Source organism: Manis javanica, chromosome 1, assembly GCF_040802235.1.
Source record: "Manis javanica isolate MJ-LG chromosome 1, MJ_LKY, whole genome shotgun sequence".
Lineage (NCBI taxonomy): Eukaryota > Metazoa > Chordata > Mammalia > Pholidota > Manidae > Manis > Manis javanica.
This window is the reverse complement of record NC_133156.1, coordinates 202,149,073-202,173,807: the sequence shown is the minus strand read 5'-3', so window position 1 is coordinate 202,173,807 and position 24,735 is coordinate 202,149,073. Positions and strand designations below refer to the sequence as shown.

Genomic DNA, 24,735 nt, shown 5'->3' with positions numbered 1-24,735 from the left:
ATACAGGAGCCCCAATATATGTGAAACAAATAGTAATAGAATTAAAGGAGGAAATAGAATGCAATTCATTCATTTTGGGAGACTTTAACACACCACTCACCCCATAGGACAGATCCACCAGACAGAAAATAAGTAAGGACACAGAGGCACTGAACAACATGCTAGAACAGATAGACCTAATAGACATCTATAGAACCCTACATCCAAAAGCAACAGGATACACATTCTTCTCAAGTACACACAGAACATTCTCCAGAATAGACCACATACTAGGCCACAAAAAGAACCTCAGTAAATTCCAAAAGACTGAAATCCTAGCAAACAACTTTTCAGACCACAAAGGTATAAAACTAGAAATAAATTGTACAAAGAAAGCAAAAAGGCTCACAAACACATGGAGGCTTAACAACATGCTCCTAAATAATCAATGGATCAATGACCAAATTAAAATGGAGATCAAGCAATATATGGAAACAAATGACAACAATAACACAAAGCCCCAACTTCTGTGGGATGCAGCAAAAGCAGTCTTAAGAGAAAAGTATATAGTGATCCATGCATATTTAAAGAAGGAAGAACAATCCCAAATGAATACTCTAATGTCACAATTATCAAAATTGGAAGAAGAAGAACAAATGGGGCCTAAGGTCAGCAGACGGAGGGACATAATAAAGATCAGAGAAGAAATAAATAAAATTGAGAAGAATAAAACAATAGAAAAAATCAATGAAACCAAGAGCTGGTTCTTTGAGAAAATAAACAAAATAGATAAGCCTCTAGCCAGACTTATTAAGAGAAAAAGAGTGTCAACACACATCAATAGAATTAGAAACAAGAAAGGAAAAATCATGACGGACCCCACAGAAATACAAAGAATTATTAGAGAATACTATGAAAACCTATATCCTAATAATCTGGAAAACCTAGGAGAAATGGACAACTTCTTAGAAAAATACAAGCTTCCAAGACTGACCCAGAAAGAAAAAGAAAATCTAAACAGACCAATTACCAGCAACGAAATTGAAGCGGTAATCAAAAAACTAGCCAAGAACAAAACCCCCGGGCCAGATGGATTTACCTCGGAATTTTATCAAACATACAGAGAAGACATAACACCCATTCTTCTTAAAGTTTTCCAAAAAATAGAAGAGGAGGGAATACTCCCAAACTCATTCTATGAAGCCAACATCACCCTAATACCAAAACCAGGCAAAGACCCCACCAAAAAAGGAAACTACAGACCAATATCCCTGATGAACGTAGATGCAAAAGTACTCAACAAAATATTAGCAAACCGAATTCAAAAGTACATCAAGAGGATCATACACCATGACCAAGTGGGATTCATCCCAGGGGTGCAAGGATGGTACAACATTAGAAAATCTAGCAACATCATCCACCACATCAACAAAAAGAAGGACAAAACCACATGATCATCTCCATAGATGCTGAAAAAGCATTTGACAAAATTCAACATCCAATCATGATAAAAACTCTCAACAAAATGGGCATAGAGGGCAAGTACCTCAACATAATAAAAGCCGTATATGATAAACCCAAAGCTAATATCATACTGAACAGCGAGAGGCTGAAAGCTTTTCCTCTGAGATCAGGAACAAGACAGGGATGCCCACTCTCCCCACTGTTATTCAACGTGGTACTGGAGGTCCTAGCCATGGCAATCAGACAAAAGAAAGAAATACAAGGAATCCAGATTGGTAAAGAAGAAGTCAAACTGCAGATGACATGATATTGTACATAAAAATCCCTAGACTCCACTGCAAAACTAGTAGAACTAATATCAGAATTCAGCAAAGTTGCAGGATACAAAACTAACACACAGAAATCTGTAGCTTTCCTATACACTAACAATGAACTAATTGAAAGAGAAATCAGGAAAACAATTCCATTCACAATAGCATCAAAAAGAATAAAATACCTATGAATACACCTAACCAAGGAAGTGAAAGACCTATACCCTGAAAACTACCAGACACTCTTAAGAGAAATTAAAGAGGTCACTAACAAATGGAAAGTCATCCCATGCTCCTGGCTAGGAAGAATTAATATCATCAAAATGGCCATCCTGCTCAAAGCAATATAGATTCGATGCAATCCCTATCAAATTACCAACAGCATTCTTCAATGAACTGGAACAAATAGTTCAAAAATTCATATGGAACCATCAAAGACCCTAAATAGGCAATGCAATCCTGAGAAGGAAGAATAAAGTTGGGGGGATCTCGCTCCCCGACTTCAAGCTCTACTACAAAGTCACAGTAATCAAGACAATTTGGTACTGGCACAACAACAGAGCCATAGACCAGTGGAACAGACTAGAGACTCCAGACATTAACCCAACCATATGTGGCCAATTAATATTTGATAAAGGAGCCATGGACATACAATGGGGAAATGACAGTCTCTTCAACAGATGGTGCTGGTAAAACTGGACAGCTACATGTAAGAGAATGAAACTGGATCACTGTCTAACCCCATACACAAAAGTAAACTCCAAATGGATCAAAGACCTGAATGTAAGTCATGAAACCATAAAACTCTTAGAAAAAAACATAGGCAAAAATCTCATGGACATAAACATGAGTGACTTCTTCATGAACATATCTCCCCGGGCAAGGGAAACAAAGGCAAAAATGATCAAGTGGGACTATATCAAGCTAAAAAGCTTCTGTACAGCAAAGGACACCATCAATAGAACAAAAAGGTATCCTACAGTATGGGAGAACATATTCATAAATGACAGATCCTATAAAGGATTGACATCCAAAATATATAAAGAGCTCACATGCCTCAACAAACAAAAAGCAAATAATCCAATTAAAAAATGGGCAGAGGAACTGAATAGACAGTTCTGTAAAGAAGAAATCCAGATGGCCAACAGGCACATGAAAAGATGCTCCACATTGCTTGTCATCAGAGAAATGCAAATTAAAGCCACAGTGAGATATCACCTCACACCAGTAAGGATCGCCATCATCAAAAAAACAAACAACAAATGTTGGTGAGGTTGTGGAGAAAGGGGAACCCCCCTACACTGCTCGTGGGAATGTAAATTAGTTCAACCATTGTGGAAAGCAGTATGGAGGTTCCTCAGAATGCTCAAAATAGGAATACCATTTGACCCAGGAATTCCACTTCTAGAAATTTACCCTAAGAATGCAGCACTCCAGTTTGAAAAAGACACAGGCACCCCTATGTTTATCGCTGCACTGTTTACAATAGCCAAGATATGGAAGCAACCTAAATGTCCATCAGTAGATGAATGGATAAAGAAGAAGTGGTACATTTACACAATGGAATATTACACAGCCATAAGAAAAAAACAGATCCTACCATTCGCAACAACATGGATGGAGCTAGAGGGTATTATGCTCAGTGAAATAAGCCAAGCAGAGAAGGACAAGTACCAAATGATTTCACTCATCTGTGGAGTATAAGAACAAAAGAAAACTGAAGGAACAAAACAGCAGCAGAATCACAGAACCCAAGAACGGACTAATAGTTACCAAAGGGAAAGGGACGATAGGTGGGAAGGGAGGGATAACGGTGGGGAAAAAGAAAGGGGGCATTACGATTAGCATGTATAGTGTGGGGGGGGGCACGGGGTGGGCTGCGCAACACAGAGAAGACAAGTAGTGATTTTACAGCATCTTACTACGCAGATGGACAGTGACTGTGAAGGGGTATGTGGGGGGGACTTGGTGAAGGGGAGGACCTAGTAAGCATAATGTTCTTTCTGTAATTGTAGATAAATGATACCTAAATAAATAAGTAAATAAATAAATAAATTTCCATCTTTTTTGTGCCTACCTTGGCTTCTACAGCAGCCGTTTCTCTGGTCTTTTGGCTGGGAATGTCCTTCCACAACAGTTTAACCTGCCAATGGTTTCTTACTTTTCCTTCCTCAAGTACTAATCTGCCATTTCCCACCCAGAGGAACTGTATACCATTTCTCACTCCCAGCTGCCATGTGTGAGAGTGCCTATTTTCACATAATCTCAACACAGGATGTTGCAATTTTGTCAAACAGAATAAGTGAAAAATGGGGAAACTATACATATGTAATGAACTCATTTTTTTAGATAGTTTATGAACAATTGTTTCTATAATACTTATCATTTAAGAGGCCCTGTTTCAAGAGATACATAATATACTTTTGTTTTTCCTGAGGTGGTTATTGAATTAAAGAAGGGGCTAGTAGTTAGTACTTAAAAAAAGGGGGGAAAAAAGACTAGGTAATAAATCTGTACTGTGAAATAGAATCTCTGGAATCTGTTTTTCTTTTTAAATAGACATTCAAACTTCAACTCTAGAAGACAAGCTCTAGAAAAGCAGAAAGCCATGTTAACTCTAACAGACTAATGCCAGACTCAAACTGAATATCCCTTAGCAAGAGTCATGTATTTATAGCCACTTGCTTTATTTTTTCTTCTTGTTTTTTCATATGAACTACCAATTTTGATTTTGAGATGACAGCACAGCTAACAAATTTCGTTCTATAGTTTTGACAAGGCATATTCCAGTAGATACTTCAGGAGACTCATAAGAATATCATACATTGGCATTATTGCACTCAGAAAGAACTGTCTACTGCTGAAATCTTCAAACTGGTTTTCATGCATAGTAGTCCTTTAGAGAATAAGATGAAAATGCCCAAAGTAGTGAGGTGAAGCAGTTGTTTATGCGCAAATACTGTAGCCATGCATGCTAAATACAAATCTTGCCCTAATGTGTTTCTGTCCTCTTGATTGGTTGTAACCTGGTCAGTTGAGTTGAAAATTCTCTTGTGCACCTTTAAAAAAATTTTTTTTGACAGTTTTCACTAAACCAAAGGCTTTTTTCTCATTGTGTTAGGTAAGCAAAAGAGTAAGAGAGAATTTGATGACAGTGGCATATTATATCAAGTATATATTTTTTACTTAAAAATTCCTAGAAATTGTTAGTAAAAGACAACTGTCATCTCTACTTTTCCTAGTAAAGTATCTGTGTAACTCACTGAGTTTATAAACTTAAACTAAGAGTAGTCGAGCCTGCCCTTTTAGCCCTGGAGGTCCTCTCCTTGATTCTTTCTCTTACTAGGTTTCACTTATTCTTACTCGACAGTCTCACTCACTCTCATGGGTTTTAACAAGCACACACGTGCCAGACCTAAATAAGTATATCCAACCCAAACCTGTCAGACCTCTGTGTATCCAGCCACTTATTATTTGCTTGGCTCCCAAACTCAAGACTGCATTGTGATTCCCTTATCTGAGTTTTCCCTACATTTCACACAGCATCTTTATCTTTCACAGACCTTTTCAGTCTTATGGGTCAAGTAGCAGAGCTTGTGACTTTAGAGCCTGACAATTTTGCGAGCCATTTCTTTCTCTGGACCCCATTTTAAGTTGACAATCTTAAGTTCTCTGGTAAATTGTTCAGGATGGCACCTCCCAAATGAGGTACATGTTGCCTCCAATGTTTTAAGTTCTATGAAGCAAATAAAATTACTGCAATTAAATAACAGGGGTATTATAGTTTAGATAATGTCATCAGGGGAAATCTCTCTTAGAAGTTCACATTGAACCTGAGATGGGAGAATGAAGAGGAGCAGTTGGGGGAACAGACAAAAGGGCATCCACAAAGAGGAAACAGACATGAGGAGGAAGGCAGTGTGATCCAAGCATGGGAAACAGAGGCACATGGCACCCACTGAGTTTGGAGATGAAGGCAGGAGTCTGATCATTTGGGGAATTATCGCCATAGAAAAAAATCTGAATTTTTTTCTAAGGTCTTGGAGTCACTTCCAGGGTCAGAAATAGTGGAGGAAGGCAAAGAAACATAGTGACACTGGAGTTTTAGGCTCAAAAGCCAGGACTGAAATCGGAAACATTGTGTTTCTTTGAGAAGTTACATGTAGTTCTTTACAAAGCAAATGGAAGACCCATTGTGCATCAATGAAAGGAAATTTAAAAAGCCAAAAGGACAGACTGAAGTCATTCTAGATTCCATATAATTAAGAAGGTTAAGTATGAAGTTCTCCAGCTTATAGTCAATATGTTTTCTGAGAAGCTTAAATTTTTTATTCAGGAAGGTGCTTTCAAAATTTTCTGGCTATCGTCTTCAAGGTATTAAAAAAATTGCAAAACTTGCAAAGAAAATTGATGCCCAGGGCAGTGTGGAAGTAAGCTGAAGTTCACACAGACAGTGGCAGAGACCTAGAACCAGGAGTTCCACACAGGATGGTTGGTGAGAGGAAACAGGAAACCCCTGGAGTATAGCTAACTATACCAAGCATGCCAAAATTGCAGGAAATTACCTTTTCAAAGGAAAATAACTTCGTCATTATCATGAAAGAGTAAGCGCCTTTCTTGCTGTTATTGTTGTTACCTTTCCCAGAGAAGAAAAGAAAACTAAACATTTTCTTCTTTTTGCTTTTTTTGGGGGTGACAGAAAAAATTACACTTGTCTATATCTAGGTTGTTTTCTAAATTGTACACTGAACACATAAACAATGCACCATGAAAGGACTGGCAAGTCAGGAGTTAATTTTTGCCTGGGATTGAAAGGAAGTAAAGAACCTGGGCCCTGATAGAGGAGAGAACTTTCCACAAGGTAGAGGTTCAGGGCAAGGTACTCTAAGCTGGGGAAAAGGGATCTTAATGTAGTTTACATAAAGCAGAACGAGGCTGTCCGCTGGAGGCCAAAGGCTTAAGCAAAAGTAAATGATGTTTTTTCAGGATCTGACTTATTTCCCTACAGAACTCTGACATATATTTCATTATTCAATTCAACTGTCGGTTATAAGAATGAGCCCTTCCCTGCTTCTTCATTCTTTTCCTAACACGATGCTCTGGGAGAAGCATTGGAGGTCCCTTTGTGAGCATCTTGGGCGATTGCTATTTTCAATTTTTTGAGGGCCCAGGCTCTCGGTCTCCTTTCCAAACCCATCTGATTTTTCCCACCTGAGTTTTATATTTGCATGAAAACTTAAACGTGTTTTATACCAGAAGTAATGAGTTACATCCTTATTTGGTAAGCCACTGTGCTTTGTTAAAGGAGTGAGTAAATAATAAAGAGGAAGCCAGTGGAGCTCAGAACAAGGTATCCAACTCAGGATACTGATGAAGAGAAGCCCCACAATAACAATTATGTATCAGGCCTGGGGAGGACCAGTCCTGACAGGGTAACAAGAGTGAGGACAGCAGGCAGGAGAAATCCAGGAATAAAAGTAATTGATAGATCATCTGATGTACTGAGTGTTTAGCAAAAAACATTTCTTGCTGTTTGATAGATATATTAGGGTGTGAAGAAAAAATGTTGAACACATGGAAAATTATGCAACAAATGAATGTTATTTTTAATCATTTTTTCATTTTGTATTAAGGCATAATTCATGCACAATAAAATTCAGTCTTTCCTTGTATACAGATCTGCACGTGTTGGAAATGCATTCAGTCATGTAACCATCACCATAAATTCTAGAATAGTTCTATCATCCCCAAAAGTTCTTTTTTTGTCCTGATAGTTAATCCCTCTCCTACTTCCAGCTCCTGGCAACCACTGACTTTGTTGTCTCCATAGTTTTGCTTTTTCCCCAGTGTTACATAAATAGAATTATACAGTAAGAAGCTGTTTAAGTCTGGCTTCTTTTGCTTCACTTAATCCATTGTGATTCCTCCGTGTTGTTACAGACATTTGTAATTTATTCCTTCTCTCCCTTTTTGTTTCTTTTTATTGTTGAGTAATGGTCCATCTTATGGATTTATCACAGTGTGATTATACATTCCTCAGGTGAGGGATATTGTTTTTTACCCCATTTTTGGAGATTAGAAATGAAGTTTAATATACTATTATCTTTTACAAAAGCAAAAAAAATTAAGGAAAACAATCATGATAAGTTACTTAGAGAAGAACATACATGTACTTTGGATGTACTTTGGATAATGCAAATTCTACCATTCCAACCAAAGGTTGTCATTTCTTTAAAGATAATAGGGTAGGGAGAGAGGAGGTTATTCAAGAGAATTAAATCAAGCTGCACCAGAAGTCAATAGCTATCGTTGGAAAATCAAGGAATAAGAACAGAAGTATTGATATTTGTTAGCATGAAGAAAGATACCAGGAAAATCTTGGGAATGATTTGAAAATGACTTCCATTGGAAAATCTGGAAGGTTGGATCAGGAAGTCACAGAATTTTTTAAATTTTGCTTTTGTTTCCTTAAAATCAAATTAGTTTCATTTAAATGTTTAGCTGTGGGCATCTATTAGTGTGATAGAAATAAAATAATAAATGGCCTTTGAGTTTTTCTCAGTATGCTTCAAGTAGCTCCTCATCTGACCGTGTTATCAAAGTTGCTTTCTGGTCCTTGGACCTCCCTGTCCTCCTGTACTTCCTTCACCTGTTCTTTAGAAGCCCTCTACCCTTTTGGTAAAGAGCTATTGCCCTGCCTGTTTATCAAAATTATCATCTTGTCTTTACCACTTTGAATTTGATGATGATAACTTTGTTCATACCTTCAGGAGTTTTCTTATATATATGTGACAAAATGCAGGATATTGATAGAAACCTAATGACTCTCTTGATCACATCCACTTAAGAAGGGGCACAGTAAAGATATTAGCTCACCAGCAAGTTGCTCAGACCCAAATTTATAGTCTCAAAGAAAAAGCACAGACCCCATAACCCAACTACTACCAAAAAGTATAATCATTCCCATATCAAATTAAGTGAATTAGAGAATTACTTATGGGATCAAAGTTTGCCTCTTGTGGGATAAAACAAACCAAAATAAGATTTGCTCCACATCATCAAAATTATTAAACAAGCCATTGAGAGGAAGCTTAAGTAGTGACGAGTCAATTAGGACCATGGGAAATGTGGAACATTGAAAACAAATGGACTCAAATATAGCATAAAAAACAGTAAGAAACAAGACCCCTTAGCAAGACCAGGAGCTTCAGAATGGGAAAGAAGGTAATTTTTCATGACTCTGCTTATTTCCCCAGGGACTAAACATGGCTATATATTTGAGGATGCTTTCATTAAATTTCAATACTTGTGATTTAATACATTCAGTATGCCCTGGGATTTTCTAGTAGAAAAGAAGCTGATATCATGTAGGTCAAGTGAAACTTGTAGAGGTAAGAGTATGTATCAAATCTATCCCTTTTCTTATTTCCCGGGTTTGTTGACATAAAGGATCATATGGCACAATAGCGCCAGGGTCAAACCACCCTTGTCTGTTTGTAAAGTGATAGAGCAGGTACCATCTTCTGGGAGTTCCCTAGGTTGCCTGTCAAGTGGGATTTCAAGAATTCCCTTATGAAGAATTAATAAAGCCAGCCCAAGATATGAATTTCTGATTGAAATATAATTCACATGGATGCCTTCTGGTTAAATAAGCTGCTATTAAATACTGTCAAATTATCCCAAATTCTATCTTTAAGCTAACATAGTTTCCTAAACTATGTTACTATTGTATACGATTAGAACTATTAGTTCTATGTAATGAACTATTGTAATACTATGTAACTATTAGAAGTTACATGTTTGGAAAGCTCTACCATTCTTCTAAAATTTTATTTTTAGAGAAAATATGTACTTGGAAATCAAACCTTATGCTTATTTTAGGTTTTTAATAGGAAACTATTAATGATAAATAATGTGAAAGATAGGGACACATTATAAGAAGTCTTAGAACAATCAGCAACTTTAAGAATATTACAGATTTCAAGATATCATATTTATTATCCCATCAACTATATAAATAAAACTAGCCCTTACTAAAGTAGGAGAATTAATAGAGAACCTCTGAAATTTGGTTTCTTATTTGGAAATGTTGGGTCCCTAACTCTTAAGGTTAATGAAGCCAACAGACCCATGACCAAGGCTTGACTCCATCACAGGACATCTCATTCAGCTTTATTCTGATTTTCAGATTCTTCATTTGTGAAATTGTTTCAACAATTCCTCAAGTTCCATAGGATTGTTATGAAAATTAATGAGTCCCCTTAAATAAGAGCAAGACAGTATATTATTAATTTTTGTATTATAACACCTTATAAATTTACAGCTGAATATTAAATCAGATGTTTTCTTCCCACTATAGGCTTACTATCTTTATAACACACAATGCCTCTTTCTTAAAATATACAATATAGTCTATTTATAGTAGACCATATTTATATTATATTATATATATAGCATATAACATATATAATTATATAACACTATACTATAAAAGTATTGTATATAATACTATATATTATATATAATACAGTTATATAATATTATATATAATATATAACGTGTGTAATACAATAATTATATATTATAGACTTTATATAAATACAGTACAATATATATAGTACTATATTTTAGTAGTCTAAAATATATTTTTCTTTAGAGTACCAGAATTTCTAAATGGCACTCTTACAAACAACATGAATAATAAACAGCAATGAGGTTGAAAAAATCTTTAGAGAACATGCAATCCAAAGATGGATTCATACCTTTACATTTTCATTCAGGGCCGATAGCAGTACTGATTGTTCCTTTTTTTTTCTGAGTAGGTTTGCAATAGGAGGTGCATCATATGTACTATGTCTGATCTGATTCAACATCCTCATTTTATTATGGAAATAGTATCCGGCCTATTTTTGACCCTTTGTCAGTTCTCTCATTTAACCATCTGTAATAAAATGAGGACTCTATATCAGATCACAGACCAGAGTTCATATGACACAGATACTGAGAATATTACTTATATCTATATATTTTTAAATATCTATTATCAGCTTCTAAGTAAAAGTCTGTTTAAATGTGATTTTGCTCCAGTTTTGTCTATATTTTCATCAGACTCCTTAAAGAAAACAGGTGGTTTAATGAAATTAAGTGAATTTGGAGTGATAGTGGGTAAATTCATGTGGAAGAAACAGATCTGGATGAAATATTTCTCACTGGAATTAAGTGGCAGACAGGTGGAAGGTGTTAATTAGCACCTAGCATTTAAATGACAACTTAGTACAAACTGAGAAAACAACCAGAAACCATGAACATATCTTGAGGTGATCTTGAAAGAGGAAAGCAAGGTGAGGGGAGAAAAAAGATAGTGGTACAAATTTTAAAGTAAGGGATAATTTTTATTCAATATGAAAATATGAACTAGTAGCATCGCTCTAAGTGGTTTCCATTACTTACCTGTAACTTCCATTGCTATTTCCAAAATTATGCACCACTCTTACCTGTTGTAGTTGCTAACCACGTTAAAGACATAGGAACTGGTAACTAAAATTCCACAAACAATTGATTCTGTAATTTTAGTATTTTCTTGAGACAATCCTTCTAGAATATTTTTGTGAACTGTCTCTTCCTTCTAAGCAATGAACATGAGTTTATGTTTACAGCCAGTTTGATTTTTGGAAAAAAACACTGCAGATCTACATGCATCTAATTTTTAACAGAAGCATGAGTTATGGTATCATTCTAGGCCAAAGAAATGATGCCACACTTTTCAGAGATGAAGTTAACCCATACATTCAGCAAAAGAATCAAGTACAGCTCTTTAAAGTAAACGATAATCCACAAGAGTAGGCAGAATGGTAATCAATCATTATAGTTGTAGTCAATATAATTTATTATATAACTCCTATCTTGTTTTATGGAAATAGATGAGCTGTTCATTAGTGTAAACAAGTGGAGAATTTTCTCAGGGGAGCTTTTAAGAAGCATGTTTTAGGAGATTTGGAGTAAGACTTTAGAGTCAGTTACGGCTACAAATCCAATAAAAAGCTGTAGGCTTTTATGTTCTCATTTTCATTTTGTTTCCTCTTGAGAGTTTAGAGGGACATCAAGCTGTTGCTCTTTGTTACATTCAAATTTAGGATCCATTCCTTTAAAATAACACAGGAGCAGTGTATTTCCTTACGTAATGTCCCCATAAACAACACCAAGGTCATAATGAGTAGGAAACCCATGGTACATGCAAATCGTTATGAGTAGGGAATCATTCATCTAAAGAAAAATTGTTGTAGTTGAAGGCTCCTGTAATTCATTTGTGTCCTTTTAGCTGTTAGTGTTCTAGTTTCCAGCCCTTGAGGAGAATAAGCAGTGGCTTGGAGACTTTTAGAATTAATAATTCTAGGAAACTAACTATGCCAGTACCAAATATAAACTGGTCTGTTGTCTCATCTACAGTTTAGTAGGTGGTTCATCAAAGAATCTTTTTTAAAGAGTGACTTCTTCCTCTGAGTCTGGCCTGACTGTCTCTCTTGAAGCTAAGTCACGGTGGCTCAAAGTGAGGGAAAGTCATTCCTAACAGACTATCGCCACTGAATGTGTGGGCAGAGTGAGAGGTGCAAGACTCAAAACTGAAGAATGCAGAGAAGCCGCGCAGTGCAGAAGTTGATTAAGCCTCATTAAGTCTCAGCTTACCAGACATGTAGGTGGCTGTGTTACATTTAAGTTGCCTGGGGAATAAAATACATAACATTTATAAAGTTTGTAGCCAAAGTTTCTAGGCTCAGTTCTGACACTTGTAATTTATTTGTGAATTCCACAAAAACACCATTTTCCCCATCTCAAACAACACTGACTTTAGGGTTCAGATAGCTCTGTGCCAATGAAACATTTCAAAATAGCTTTAAACTTGTGCTTAAAAAGCCATCTTTGTCAGTTCTGTGACCTGGCACAAAAATGTCATCAATGAAGCAAGTTCCTGCTCCAGCTCCTTCCTACGGCCTCTCTGTGGAAGGAAATTCAAATCTAGCCGGAACACACTGCTTTTGTTTTTTCTTTTTCCTTTTCAATCCCAATTAAGTTGTTTTCATGCTATGGAGCAGTGCACAGGAAGAGTTATTTACATGGATCCTAGAAGGCTAGAGGGTAGATTGTTATTGTCACATTTTAGGTCTCAGCAGTGAAGGAACTTTTTTATTTTTCTTAAAAAGAAAGTTAAATGTAAAAAGTCTGGCAAGGCAGCAGAGCCTCCAAAAGCAGGCTTGTGAACATTAAGGTTTCCATAGCAACATTTCCATGTCCAAAGAGTCTCTTATTTCCCACTAATTTATCTACCATAAGATATTACTATTTATTTTAACCTATAGACCCAAGGTGATACCTATTACATGCACAATGAAATTGTAGTTTGAAATGCTCTGATTTAGTAGTATTATTTTGTATAGCCTGTTTTAGAATATTGTTATTTGACTATGTTATATATCCAGCAACACAATAAGGATCTTATTATATAAAGCCTGCATATTAAATAGCCTTTGGTAAACATTCTTTTGATAGACAAGATGAGATAATAAAATGAGTTCTAAATATACTCCCCCATTCTTTCAGCTATTTTAAACTACTCAACTTTAGCTTGGAACATTTGGTTGAAAATAACAGTTTCTTGCCTTGGATATGTGCCTTTCATTTCCCAGAGGTGAGAACCAAAAGATTTCACTTCAGAAACTTACAAAAACATTTTCTGCCAGCTTTCATGTGGTATCTTTTCCCGATGACTCCTGGCACTGTACATATAGTCTCAGTCTACTGACAAACACTGAGCACCTGTGAGCAAAGCGCCTTGACCTCTGTGAACCATCTGGTTGGAGAAAGAAGATACATATAGATCATTGTGACTGATAACAATAGAGAAGTAAAAATCATGGCTGTGTACAACTATAGCTAATATTTTTGTTTAGCTTAGGTCACATATTGTCCTCAGAACTCTATGTGCACTATAGTTATTGTTAATATTCCCATTTTAGAGAAAAGGACATGAACTTTCCAAGGTCAATATCAAGTGATAAAAATAGGATTGGAATCTGTCTCACTGTAAAACTTCTACTCCTAACCCTGATTCTTTCCCAATGCATGTTAATAGTTGTTCAAATCATTCTGAACTAAAGACAACAGAGAAAAATTCCCAGAGGAGGAAGGTGTGGGTAAAATTGCAACATTTCTAGAATCTCTCCCCTGGCCTTAGTGCATCTCCATATCAATAGGTATTTCCAAGGGGTGGAGAGAAATAGTCCATCTCTATATCAATAGGTAATTACAAGGGGGAGTGAGGAAATATCTGTGCCAGAGAGGTTATTTGGGGTCCCTTTTTTGCAGCCAGGTCACTAGAGACACAGGCAAACAGAAGTGGATGACTGATTGTAAGAAATAAACAGATTTCTCCCACTTTATTTCTCCCTTTGACTGATTTTGGCTTCAAAGGTATTCTGCCTTGGGCTGGAAAGCTTTTTCCCAAGGAGTTACACCTGGCAGTAATTGGCAGGACCTCTGAACCCAAAATCTGTCTTCATGGGTGCAAACCTTGGGCAGGCTGGCCCTAGAGATGGTGGGGACATGCCCGAACCCCTGCTATGGGTAGTGGGGAGGCCCCAGGGGCTGCAGTGGTGGAGGGTGCAAGTTCACCTGGGAGTCCCCTGTCTGTGGGGTTTCCAACTGGGGAGCTCCTAGTGGGGAAATGATCTAAGGAAAGCACCTCCTAGAGGGGTGGGGACTTTTCCAGACTGGCAAAGGGTGGAGACACTGGAAGCTGTGGAATTAGCCCTCTGTGAGATAGAAGAGTGCTTAGAGGCCCTGAGTGGCCATGTGGGAGCTGGGATTGTGGGATGTCTGTTTCTTGAGAGAGTGGAAAGGGTTATCAAGGAGACAGAGAGACTTCAGCAAGAGAGAGACTCACTTCAGCATCGCTTGGAGGGAGGAGCTGGGCGATGACCTATGGGATGCCCTTAAGAGAGACAGTTATTGAGAAGACAGTTCATGCTCCTGGAAGATATGTCAGCAGCAAGGCAGGAGGCAGCAGGAGGCTGTGGGGGAGAGGAAGGAAAAAGCAATGCCTTGGGCTCTGGAGGTGGTATATGAGATGTCAGGAGGGTATGAGTGGGTAGGGCCTAGGGCCGATCTGTTGCTGAGGCCACTGCTGGAGTTACCAGACTCTCCCTGTTGTAATTAAGAAAATAAAAATACAACAATCGCAGGCTCCTCATGGGGATAAGCTACCCTCTCCCCAGGTTGTGGAGCACACTATGCTCTACCCTAATACCCAGGATGAGCTGGTGGGCATGAACATCTGGTTTCAGCAGAAGCCGTCAGAACCTCTGCCTTCATGGCTTTTGCGTCTCTGGGACATGGGGTGGAAAACATTATGTCTGATTCTGAAATGGGTAGACTGGCTTCACTGACCACTCACAGTTCTCTCTGGCAGTGGTTTGCAAAGTGCCTGCCACACCTCAGGGAATCAGGTGTTTCTGGATTGTCTGACAGCAGCCATCAGGGCAGTTTGGCTTAGTCAGGGTGATTTACCATACCTACCCACTAGCTGAAGAACATATGCAGAGCTCCAACAGGTGATATAGGAGCTGGGCATGAACAATATCATTTGTAATATGGACCCCCAGGGCCCTGATAAAGAGTCGTTCACTGTAGGAATGAGAAATCTGGTGCTCCATACAGCTACCCCATCTTTCCTTGGGTCTCTAGTGATTATTCTTGCCCTCCACATAGAGCAACCCGTAAGTGAGGCTACTCGTATTTTAGCACATCTGGGGGAGGTTGAAACAATAAGAGCACAGAAGGAAGTACAGGCTACAACTGTAAGGAGGGCCTGTGACAGTCTCGAGAACCCAGATATGGGTTGATTTGATAAAGGCCGAAATAGTAAAAGAAAAACTTGATGGGAAGCCCAATAGGATCTTGTTAAAACTGGCACTAGTTAAAACTAGAGCATCAGTTTCAGCTGCTGAGGTCCAGGACACAGAAGCTGGAGTCAAAGCTCCATGTCCAGCCTGTGTCCCTGCAAGACTTCCTGGGGGACAGTACTCATGATCTGCCTAGGCTCTCACCCCCACAGGAGGATGAAAGGGTGTCAGGTGGGACTGGGATGAAATGGGTGCAGCTGCTTTTACTGCTTCTAAGCAAGCAGTAATGGCTATTCAGGCCTTGAGTGTTGAATTCATCCAGGCCCTGTAAGCTTGATGTTCATGTAACCAAACATGATTATGGATGGAGCCTTTGGCAGCAGCTTGAACAGACACACCAACCTATTGGGTTCTGGTCACAGCTATGGAAAGGAGCAAAGGTCTGGAACACCTTGATAAAGAAGCAACTGGCTACTGTGTACCATGCCTTGCTGGCTAGGGAGCTCATTACTGGAACAGCTCTGACCAAGTAATAATCAATTATCCCATCACAGGGTGGGTGTGAGACTGGACCCAAATGCTATAGAGTGGCATGACACAGATGCCTGCACTGGCCAAATGGGGCGCATACTTACAGCAGTGTAGCGTCCTGTCTACTATCCCCTTAAGTAGAGAACTCCAACAATTATTGGGGCCAGTGGCATGTACTGGTGGAAAGCAGGAAGAACTTGCTTTTGAGCCATTGGTAGCCAAGAGTCCTTATCAGGAGGGAAGCCCCTATACCTGGTGATGCTTGGTTTACAGACAGCTTCAGTCATGGGCAGCCCCCAAAGTGGAGTGCTGTGGCTTTCCATCCAAGACTGAGACAATATGGATGGAAGATGATGAGGGGAAGAGCAGCCAATGGGCTGAGCTGTAGGCATTATTGCTCATTACCACCCAGAAGCCCTCCACTATAGTTTTAACTGACGGCGAGGCCATCTATTGGGGCTTGACCCTGTGACTACTGACATGGAGTTGTGACAAGACTTATAGGCCTCTGGTCAGACTAAAACAGTTACTGTCTATCATGTGACTGGCCATTTGCCTTTGGCATCCCCAGGGAATGATGAAGCAGACACATTGGCCCAGGTGCATTGGCTAGAAGGAAAGCCTACCTTTGATGTGGCCCAATGGCGCATCAGCATTTGTTGCACAAGGCTTAAAAGACAATGTGGGCTGTAGCCCATCAGTGGGGCTTGCTATAGACCTTTGAAGAAGTCAGCAGAGCCTGGAAGAATTGCCTTGTGTGCTCTAAGAGGGACTTAGATTGAGTCCCACAGTAACATGGGACAATAGTAAAGGAGCCAGTACCCCTTGTCATGTTGCAGATAAACTATATTGAGCCTCTGCCCCATATCAGAAGGATACTGGTATGCCATGACTTGTGTGGACAGCTACTAGCCTGTCGGTTGCTTTTCCTGAATGTCATGCAGATCAGCAAACCACCAAATGGGACCTAGAGCATTTTTTTGCAGCTTATGGCTGGCCACAGGTGATTGAGAATGATCAAGGCACCCACTTTACTGGACATGCATTGCAGGAATGCGTGCAGCAATTAGGAATAAAGTGAAAGTTACATGTACCATATAACCCTACAGGGGCAGGCATGAGAGAGAGGTACAATGGTTTGCTGAAATCTGGCCTTATGTCAGACACCAATAGTCTATGGAGCTGATCAGTTAGCTTACGGACAGTCCTACAACATTTGAATAAGAAGTCCCGTAAAGGAGGCTTGAGTCCTGTGGACATGCCAACACACATTGCTGCCTTTCATATGCAACTGGATGTGCAAACCAAAGAGGAGTTACTGAAGCCAGGATATGGCCAGCAGAGCAACATCCTGCTGCCAGCCCCAACTGCATTAAATCCTGGAGACTCTGTTGAGTGGACATGGCCCTGGACATTCAACACATGAACCAGCAATGACTGGCCCTTCTGGCACCTTGGGGAAAGGGCCTATAAGCTAGCCTCCTGTTTGTTCCTGGAGAATAGCAGAGTGGCCCCCAAAGATCATGGTAGTGTACCCAAAATGTCCTAGGAGTAAGACCATCTTATGAGGAAGTTTTGGTTTATCTTTATGGCCAGTGCATGTACCTCCATAGCCCTATATACTGACCACCCAACTATAACTCCCACAGGGAGTGGGGTTAAGGTCTGGTATACTAGACCAGGACAAGATCCCATTCTTGCCACTGTCCTATTGGATGACCACTCTCTTGCATGCATCCTACCTGATGGACAAGATTTGCCTATGCTGGTGTCATTACAACATATATCTTATTACCTTTAAGGTTGTTTTCTTCTACAGTTACTGTGGCCTGGACCCAACCCTTGACTGCAACTGCAGTGTGATGATTGCTCTGAACTCAGCTACTGACTGCCTGTGGAATGGGTGAGCTATGGTCTAAATCTGCATAGGAGTTTGAACTTAGCTGAATCCTCCAGCTTGAGTGATATCATGATTTTATTGCTGTCATTATTGTATGTTATTATTCTGGTTACAATGTTCCAATTTTTTTGCACAGGGGCCATTGTGGAAGATGGGGAGCAAGTAGACTGTGAGGTGAGATTTCTGGAGGGCTGGGCTGTGGGTAAAATTGCAATATTTCCAGAATCTCTTGCCTGGCCTTAATTCATCTTCACATCAATAGGTGTTTCCAAGGGATGGAGAGAATTAGTTCATTTCCATATCAAAAGGTGATTACAAGAGTGGAATCAACAAGGGTATATCTGTACCACAGAGGTTGGGTGGGGTCCCTTTTTGCAGCTTGGTCATGAGAGACACGGGTGAACAGAAGTGGATGACTGCTTGTAAGCAATGAACGAGTTTCCCCTGATTTATTTCTCCCTTTGACTGATTTTGGTTTCAAAGGTATTTTGCCCAGGTTGGGAAAATATTTTCTCCCCAGAGTTACAAGAGTCCAGGGCAAAGACTTGGATGTCCTCACCTGGAAAGAACACAATTTTGGGAATTGAAAAGAGAGAAGCAATTGTGAATAAAGACATGGAAGCAGAATGCAAAAAAATCCTATTGAAAACCTTGAATGCAAATATAGGTGGGGTCAGAAGGGGAAGGCCAATGTTTCTAACTTAAAGGCAACATTATCCTAACAAGGCAATGGAGTGCAGGGAGAATTAAAGTAGAGGTGCTGGAAGCAACAGACATGGGACAGATATGAGAGTTCATAAAAGGTAAGGATTGATGGTCACATCCAAGGAGATAATATAAAAGTTAATAAATAAGGCAAAAACCCACCCAATGTTTCATTTAGTGAACTCAAACTATAATAGAATGAGTAGACTCACATTAAAGGGGTTAAATGAAAGGGGAGGGGGTAGGTAGAAAGCTATTCTTAAAAATAATATAAATCAGAAAGTGATGTACAATAATATGCATTAATTTCAATGATATAGATTATATGGAACAAATCCTTGCCTGACCAGGTCCTCAGAGTATTTGATTTAACAACTAGATAGGACAAGTTTTGTAAATTGCATGTTATTTTTAAGTATCTACTTCTATAGTAAGTTAGAGTACTTGAAAATGTCTTATTTTCATATGACCTCTGAGTTTTACTTAACTCTTCATCACTGTGAAGAAATGCTGATGAATTCAAGATAAACTTCAGCCAACCTCCACCAGACCAGTATTATACCATTCAATAATTGGTAAACTTTTTACTTTTAAAATGTTTGACAAAAAAAAGGTATGAATTAGCCTCAGTGTCTAAGGAAATGTCTTCAATGTCTAAGGAAACTATTGTTTTAATTCAGGAACTCATTCAATTTCTCAAAGTGACTCCTGGTTTAAATGGTGAAGAGACTTACCTGGAGATCACTAAGACTCATTTTCTATTCAAGCCAGTATTATATATGAATAGAACAGGTTATTCTTAATGAGATAATGAGATAGAGACTAAAGCCACCTTTTCAGAAGGTGAAAGGAGTAATATAGACAATACAGGCATATTATTGGGATTTTCATAGGAATTTGAAAGAGTAGATGATTTATTTTTGCATTAGAACAGCAGGCTGATAGAAACTTTTTGTTGGGTTGTGTCAGTAAACACAAGTAGGAAGCATAGTCTGAAATAAGTATGGTTGATTAATGTGCTCAAATAGGTAGTATGTGAATAGCATTCAACTTTTGTTGGAGGGGTACTTGGTGGGAGGAAGCCTCTTCCCAATGAAGATAAATAAGTAAACAGTTATTGTCACTTAAAGAAGAAAGCTGCCAAGTTAAGGAGTATTGTCAGTTCTTAGAGAAATGACCATTGTAATTTGCTACTGATTGAAAAGAAGAAATTACATTTGAAGCATCTATTATTTGTCCTTAAAAATACTCTTCTTGTGACAAGTTTTGACTTTTTTTTTTCAGAAGACCCTCTGCCTCAAACAAAAGGCTGCTCAGATATATGATCACCACATTACAGGGCTTTGCAGAGAGGCATAAAAAGCTAAAAGGTCAGCTTGTCAACTCCGTAAGTCAGGCTGAAAGTGTGTTTTAATTCTGGGCTACACTAGTTAGACTGAGTGCCTTAGAGGGAAGAGATTGCTTTGACTGATCCAGAAATGTTGATTCAACTCAGGGACATATATGCCTCAAAGAAGGCTAGATGCCTTATTTAACAGCAAACCCTCTGTACTCAGGTGGGATTCTTGTTATGCCACTTGAAGTGCTGATTCTTAGTCTACTTCGTATACCAGTAAGGAATATGTTGTTAGTAACAGAAAACTTTACCCACTGTGGCTTAAAGAAATAAGCACTCTAGTTTTTCTTCTGTATTAAATCCATAGTTAAGCATTCCCAAGCTGGTGATATCTTTCTGCTCTGGCATCCTTATTTGTGAATTTCATCTTCATAATCACAATGCGGTTGCTGAATCTCTAGGTATTGAATCTTTGCTCCCGGAAGGAACAAGGAAAAGGGTAAAGTGGCAAAGAGGGGTGCTGAATGTCTCTGACATGAAAATCCTTACTGGAAATCATCAGAAGACTTCCATTTACATCTAAGTAGCCAGAGGGTCATATAAGAATTTAATTATATGAGAGATCAGGAAAGTGAGATTTTTTTATTTTTATTTAAATTTTTACTTATTTTTAGGGATGTATTACCACATTACAAAATCAGAGGCCCGCTGGTAGGGAGGAAGACAATGTCTATTTGTGTCCAGACTGTGGTCATTGTTATTGCCTCATTCTAGTTTCTTAACAGTTTGGTGGAATTGTTGCACATTTCTTCTGATTAACTTCAGAGTCTGGTACTTAGTCTGACTTCAGACAAAAGAAAGATGGGAGAAACTATTGCTAACATGCATGATAAAAAAACAGAAGACTCATGAAAATCTAAAAGGTAGATTAGAATTTTCTAATAAGAGATCTGTAGAAAAGACTGTATAGAAGTAGTTTTCTGTTGGATGTGAGGCTCATAGAGGTAAGACATAGGCTGAAACTTGAGTAAAACATGAAAAATGACTCAGTTCACAGGTAACAAAAACACTGAACTACTCTAATATTTTTAGCCAAAAGTAAGAGGTAAGAGTCACTAACCTAAAAACTAGGATTACCCAGAAGGTTAAAGAAAAGTGAAGAGTAGAAGAGCTACAGGAATGAAGGGAAATGCTCAGGAAGAAGAGTGATTTTCTCTACAACTCTGCCCTATGGAAAAATAATAAAAATAATAGGAAAAGGTAATAAATATTAAAGCATAGAATATCAATACATGCAAAAACAGACCTAAGTCTAAAATGAAAATATCTTTCTATTTCTACAGGGATTTGTGAAGTTACTACTTTGCACTAAAATAGCATTGGAATCTGAGCACTGCCTTGCAATGAACAGCAAGCAACCATAAACTTCTATGAAAATGTACTGGTCCCTACTTGACGCTTTTAATGGGAAATGTAGTGTCAGGAGATTTTGAAATTTTTTTCAAAACATCTTGGTTTGAAAGTTCTACAAGCATGCTTCTGCTCTCTAGTCTGGATTTGAATATTAGAACCTTAGTTAGGGTTTCCTGCATACTTTTCCATACTTGAAAAATTTCCCTTAAGATTATTTAGAGATGAACTGAGGACCAAGATGAAGGCCAGTGGCTCCTAGAATTGTGTTTTATTGTATCTTCTCTACTTCTTCTCTTGCGATGATATATACACAATAAGAAAGAAAAGAGAAAGGAAGGGCAAAGGACCTTTCCTAAGCCATTTATTAGGCCTCTTGAGTTTGACAATTAGTGAAAAATGAGTTCTCTCCCACTTACCCCTGTCAGCGAACTTTAAATTGAGAATTTTATTGAGATTTGAGGAAGATGAGTTGTTAAGGGTAGTCCTTTCAGAATTCAGAGGTGAAAATAATCCATAACACTGCCCCATTGAAGATAGCTATAATGAAAAATACAATACCGGGCACCTAAACTATAAGACTCAGCTGACAAACTTCATCTACTCTGAGGGTTTTATTTCTCCTGCTCTCTAAGGGGACTTTTCATCCCTCTTTCTTCTTCTGGGTTCCTTGATATGATAGATAATTCTTATTTAGTATTAGTGATGGTTTTCTTTTTTCCTGCATGATCACAGTCTTCATATATGACCAACAGTTAAAACTAACACATTTTCTAATATCCATTAGATAGTTACAGAGATAAAACACTATATATGCACATATACACACTATATATTTGTATTATACATATACTGCTTAATAAAATAATACAATATAAAATTTATAAGCAAAAATATATTCCTATAAAGATATCTTCATAACACTTCTGATCTGAGTGGTAGGTAAAGTCATTTCAAAGTGCTGATAGTAAAAATAATGTGCTATAGACTTCTAGTACTTGAGGATAATCCCCTAAATTTTTATTCTCCACATTTGTTTCCTAAGAGTTTTTTTCTTGAATCTTATTATAAAGTAGTTTATTTCTGCTCTAACTTGTTATAGAGGTTTGGAGGGAGACTATTTGTTGATCACCAGAATTGTCTTCTGTGGTTTAGTATAATAGGGAGCAGGAAAAGGAAAAAAGAGGTGAAATCCTGTAGGATTTTTTCTTTTTGATGACCTCAAATAATAGGTTCAACTCTTACTGACCTCAAAAAACTCATAGCCAATTTCACTTACTTCTTTTTTTCTCCTCTTTTCTCTGGAATAGTGCAGGAAGACAGCCACAGCCTAGTTAGTTGAGACAGCAATGACATGGACTAAGAGCAGAAGGTGGCTAAGTCAGGTAGGCTGTGCAGTGGACAGTGCTCATGACCAAATCCTCCACCACATCTTCACGCACTGCATTAAACACAGGCTGTATTTGGTTTTGATCCAAGGTGACTGTTCTGTCATTAAAAAAAGAAAAGCAAAAGAAAGAAAAAGAAGGAGACCATGTATCCACCAGCCTTATGGCTATCCAAACTACAAACCAATTTCAGGAGCACATTTGTCTTCAAACACACTGTATTGCCATCAACCATAAGCAAATACTAAATTGGTGGTCCTAAGGAGATTTGCTTATGATTGCATTGGCTGGCTGCTCAGAAAAGATAGCTGATGCTCAGAGCTCTAAAGCAGCAAGATCTCCTATAGACACATTCTCTCTTTAGACTCATGAGAAACTGACACCCATGATGAGAAGGGGGGAAAGGAGTCAAACTGCATTATCAGCTCATTTGCATCTAAGAAATAAGACAGATAATGTCTTTTTTCTTTCCTTTTCCTTTTTATTCTCTTTATCAAGTAGACAAGTACTCTCAAAAGTAAGAGAAACCGTGTCTGCAAAAGCTCCAACACTGCAATCTCTACTAAATTACAGATGATTGGCCTCCCAGAAACCACTGTGATTGAAATTGTACATGCAAGCCAACCTACAGGATAACATAATATCTTTTTACCATCCTGTAAAACTGTATATAAATTTCCCCTAAAATTAGTGACACTCACTAAGGTATAAAGGACCATATTTTGACATTCATAAAGAGTTACAGAATTTCAGTAATAAATCAAGGTAATAAATTAATTATTAGCTATGGTGTAAAAAACAGGTATAATTAAGATCACAAGTGCTAGGTACAAAGTCCACAGGAGGCAGGAGGAAGCACCACATGAAACAAACCCTTCCCTGAGGGAATATCTTTTTTAATAGTCCAGGAAATTTAGGAAGGTTGTATTTAATAAAATTTTCTTTGTGACTAGAAAAAAGTCTGTTTTTGCCTACCCTTTTTTATAATTTGTTTCTGTCTCTTCACTCTTTACAGAACAATTGTTAACTCACTGATCAGTTTAGCTAGTAACTAATAAAATTTGAATCACTAATTTGATTGTGTTGCTTTTTTAGGATAGTTGGAGTTCAAGTTTAAGGTGGCTGTTGGGGTGCGTGTTGTGTTGGTCTTTCATGCTCTTGAGAACCAAAACAGTGGTAAATCTACAAAGAAAATATCCCCAAACAATGACAGTAGTAATAACAATGACAGAAAAATGAATTTCAGTGGATGGGAGATTCTTCACAAACATCTCCAATAAGGAAGTTGAATGAAAACTTGGGAAATAATGAAACAGCAATAGAATCTATTGCCTAGATTATGCATGAAGCGAGTGAGGAGATAAGAGCCAGTCTCCGCTCTAGACCCAGATCTCCCCTTGCACCCCTGCCCCAGAAAGCCCTGGACTCAGAGACAGCAGAGCATGTAAAACAGGAAAGTGGGACTGAAAGATAGGTGTAAATTGAAGGTTGAATGGGGAAGGTTTATCCCACCCTTCCTTTCAACCTTAACATATTATAACTGCCTCTCTACTGAGAAAAACAAGCAGTCAGGGGTGTGTTTACTCCCAGGGGGGAAATGGACAGTTCTTCTCAAAGGAAAGTGAAGGAAATATCTGTCGACTTCTCTTCCATCTGTGTGGATGTTTATGCTCAATAATAAAGCCCTTCCACTTCAGCATTGGGAGTGAACTAAGGGAAGGACCATATAAAAGCTGTCTGTCTCTCTGCTCATACAGAACTCTTAAGAGAGATCTCATACACAGAACTCTTAAGTCAGCCTTCCTATTTACTTGTT

At 38.3% G+C, this 24,735-nt stretch overlaps 1 long non-coding RNA gene across 1 annotated transcript in view; it reads left to right on the top strand.

Moving 5' to 3' along the window:
* The window catches only part of LOC108401053 (uncharacterized), a 90,344-nt gene extending 66,441 nt beyond the window's left edge, over positions 1-23,903 (top strand). The window contains exons 2-5 of the long non-coding RNA XR_001854060.3: positions 18,000-18,083; positions 18,217-18,254; positions 20,070-20,155; positions 21,465-23,903. This is a non-coding gene — a long non-coding RNA (uncharacterized lncRNA). The remainder of the gene's footprint in view (positions 1-17,999; positions 18,084-18,216; positions 18,255-20,069; positions 20,156-21,464) is intronic.
* The last annotated feature ends 832 nt before the right edge of the window (positions 23,904-24,735 follow it).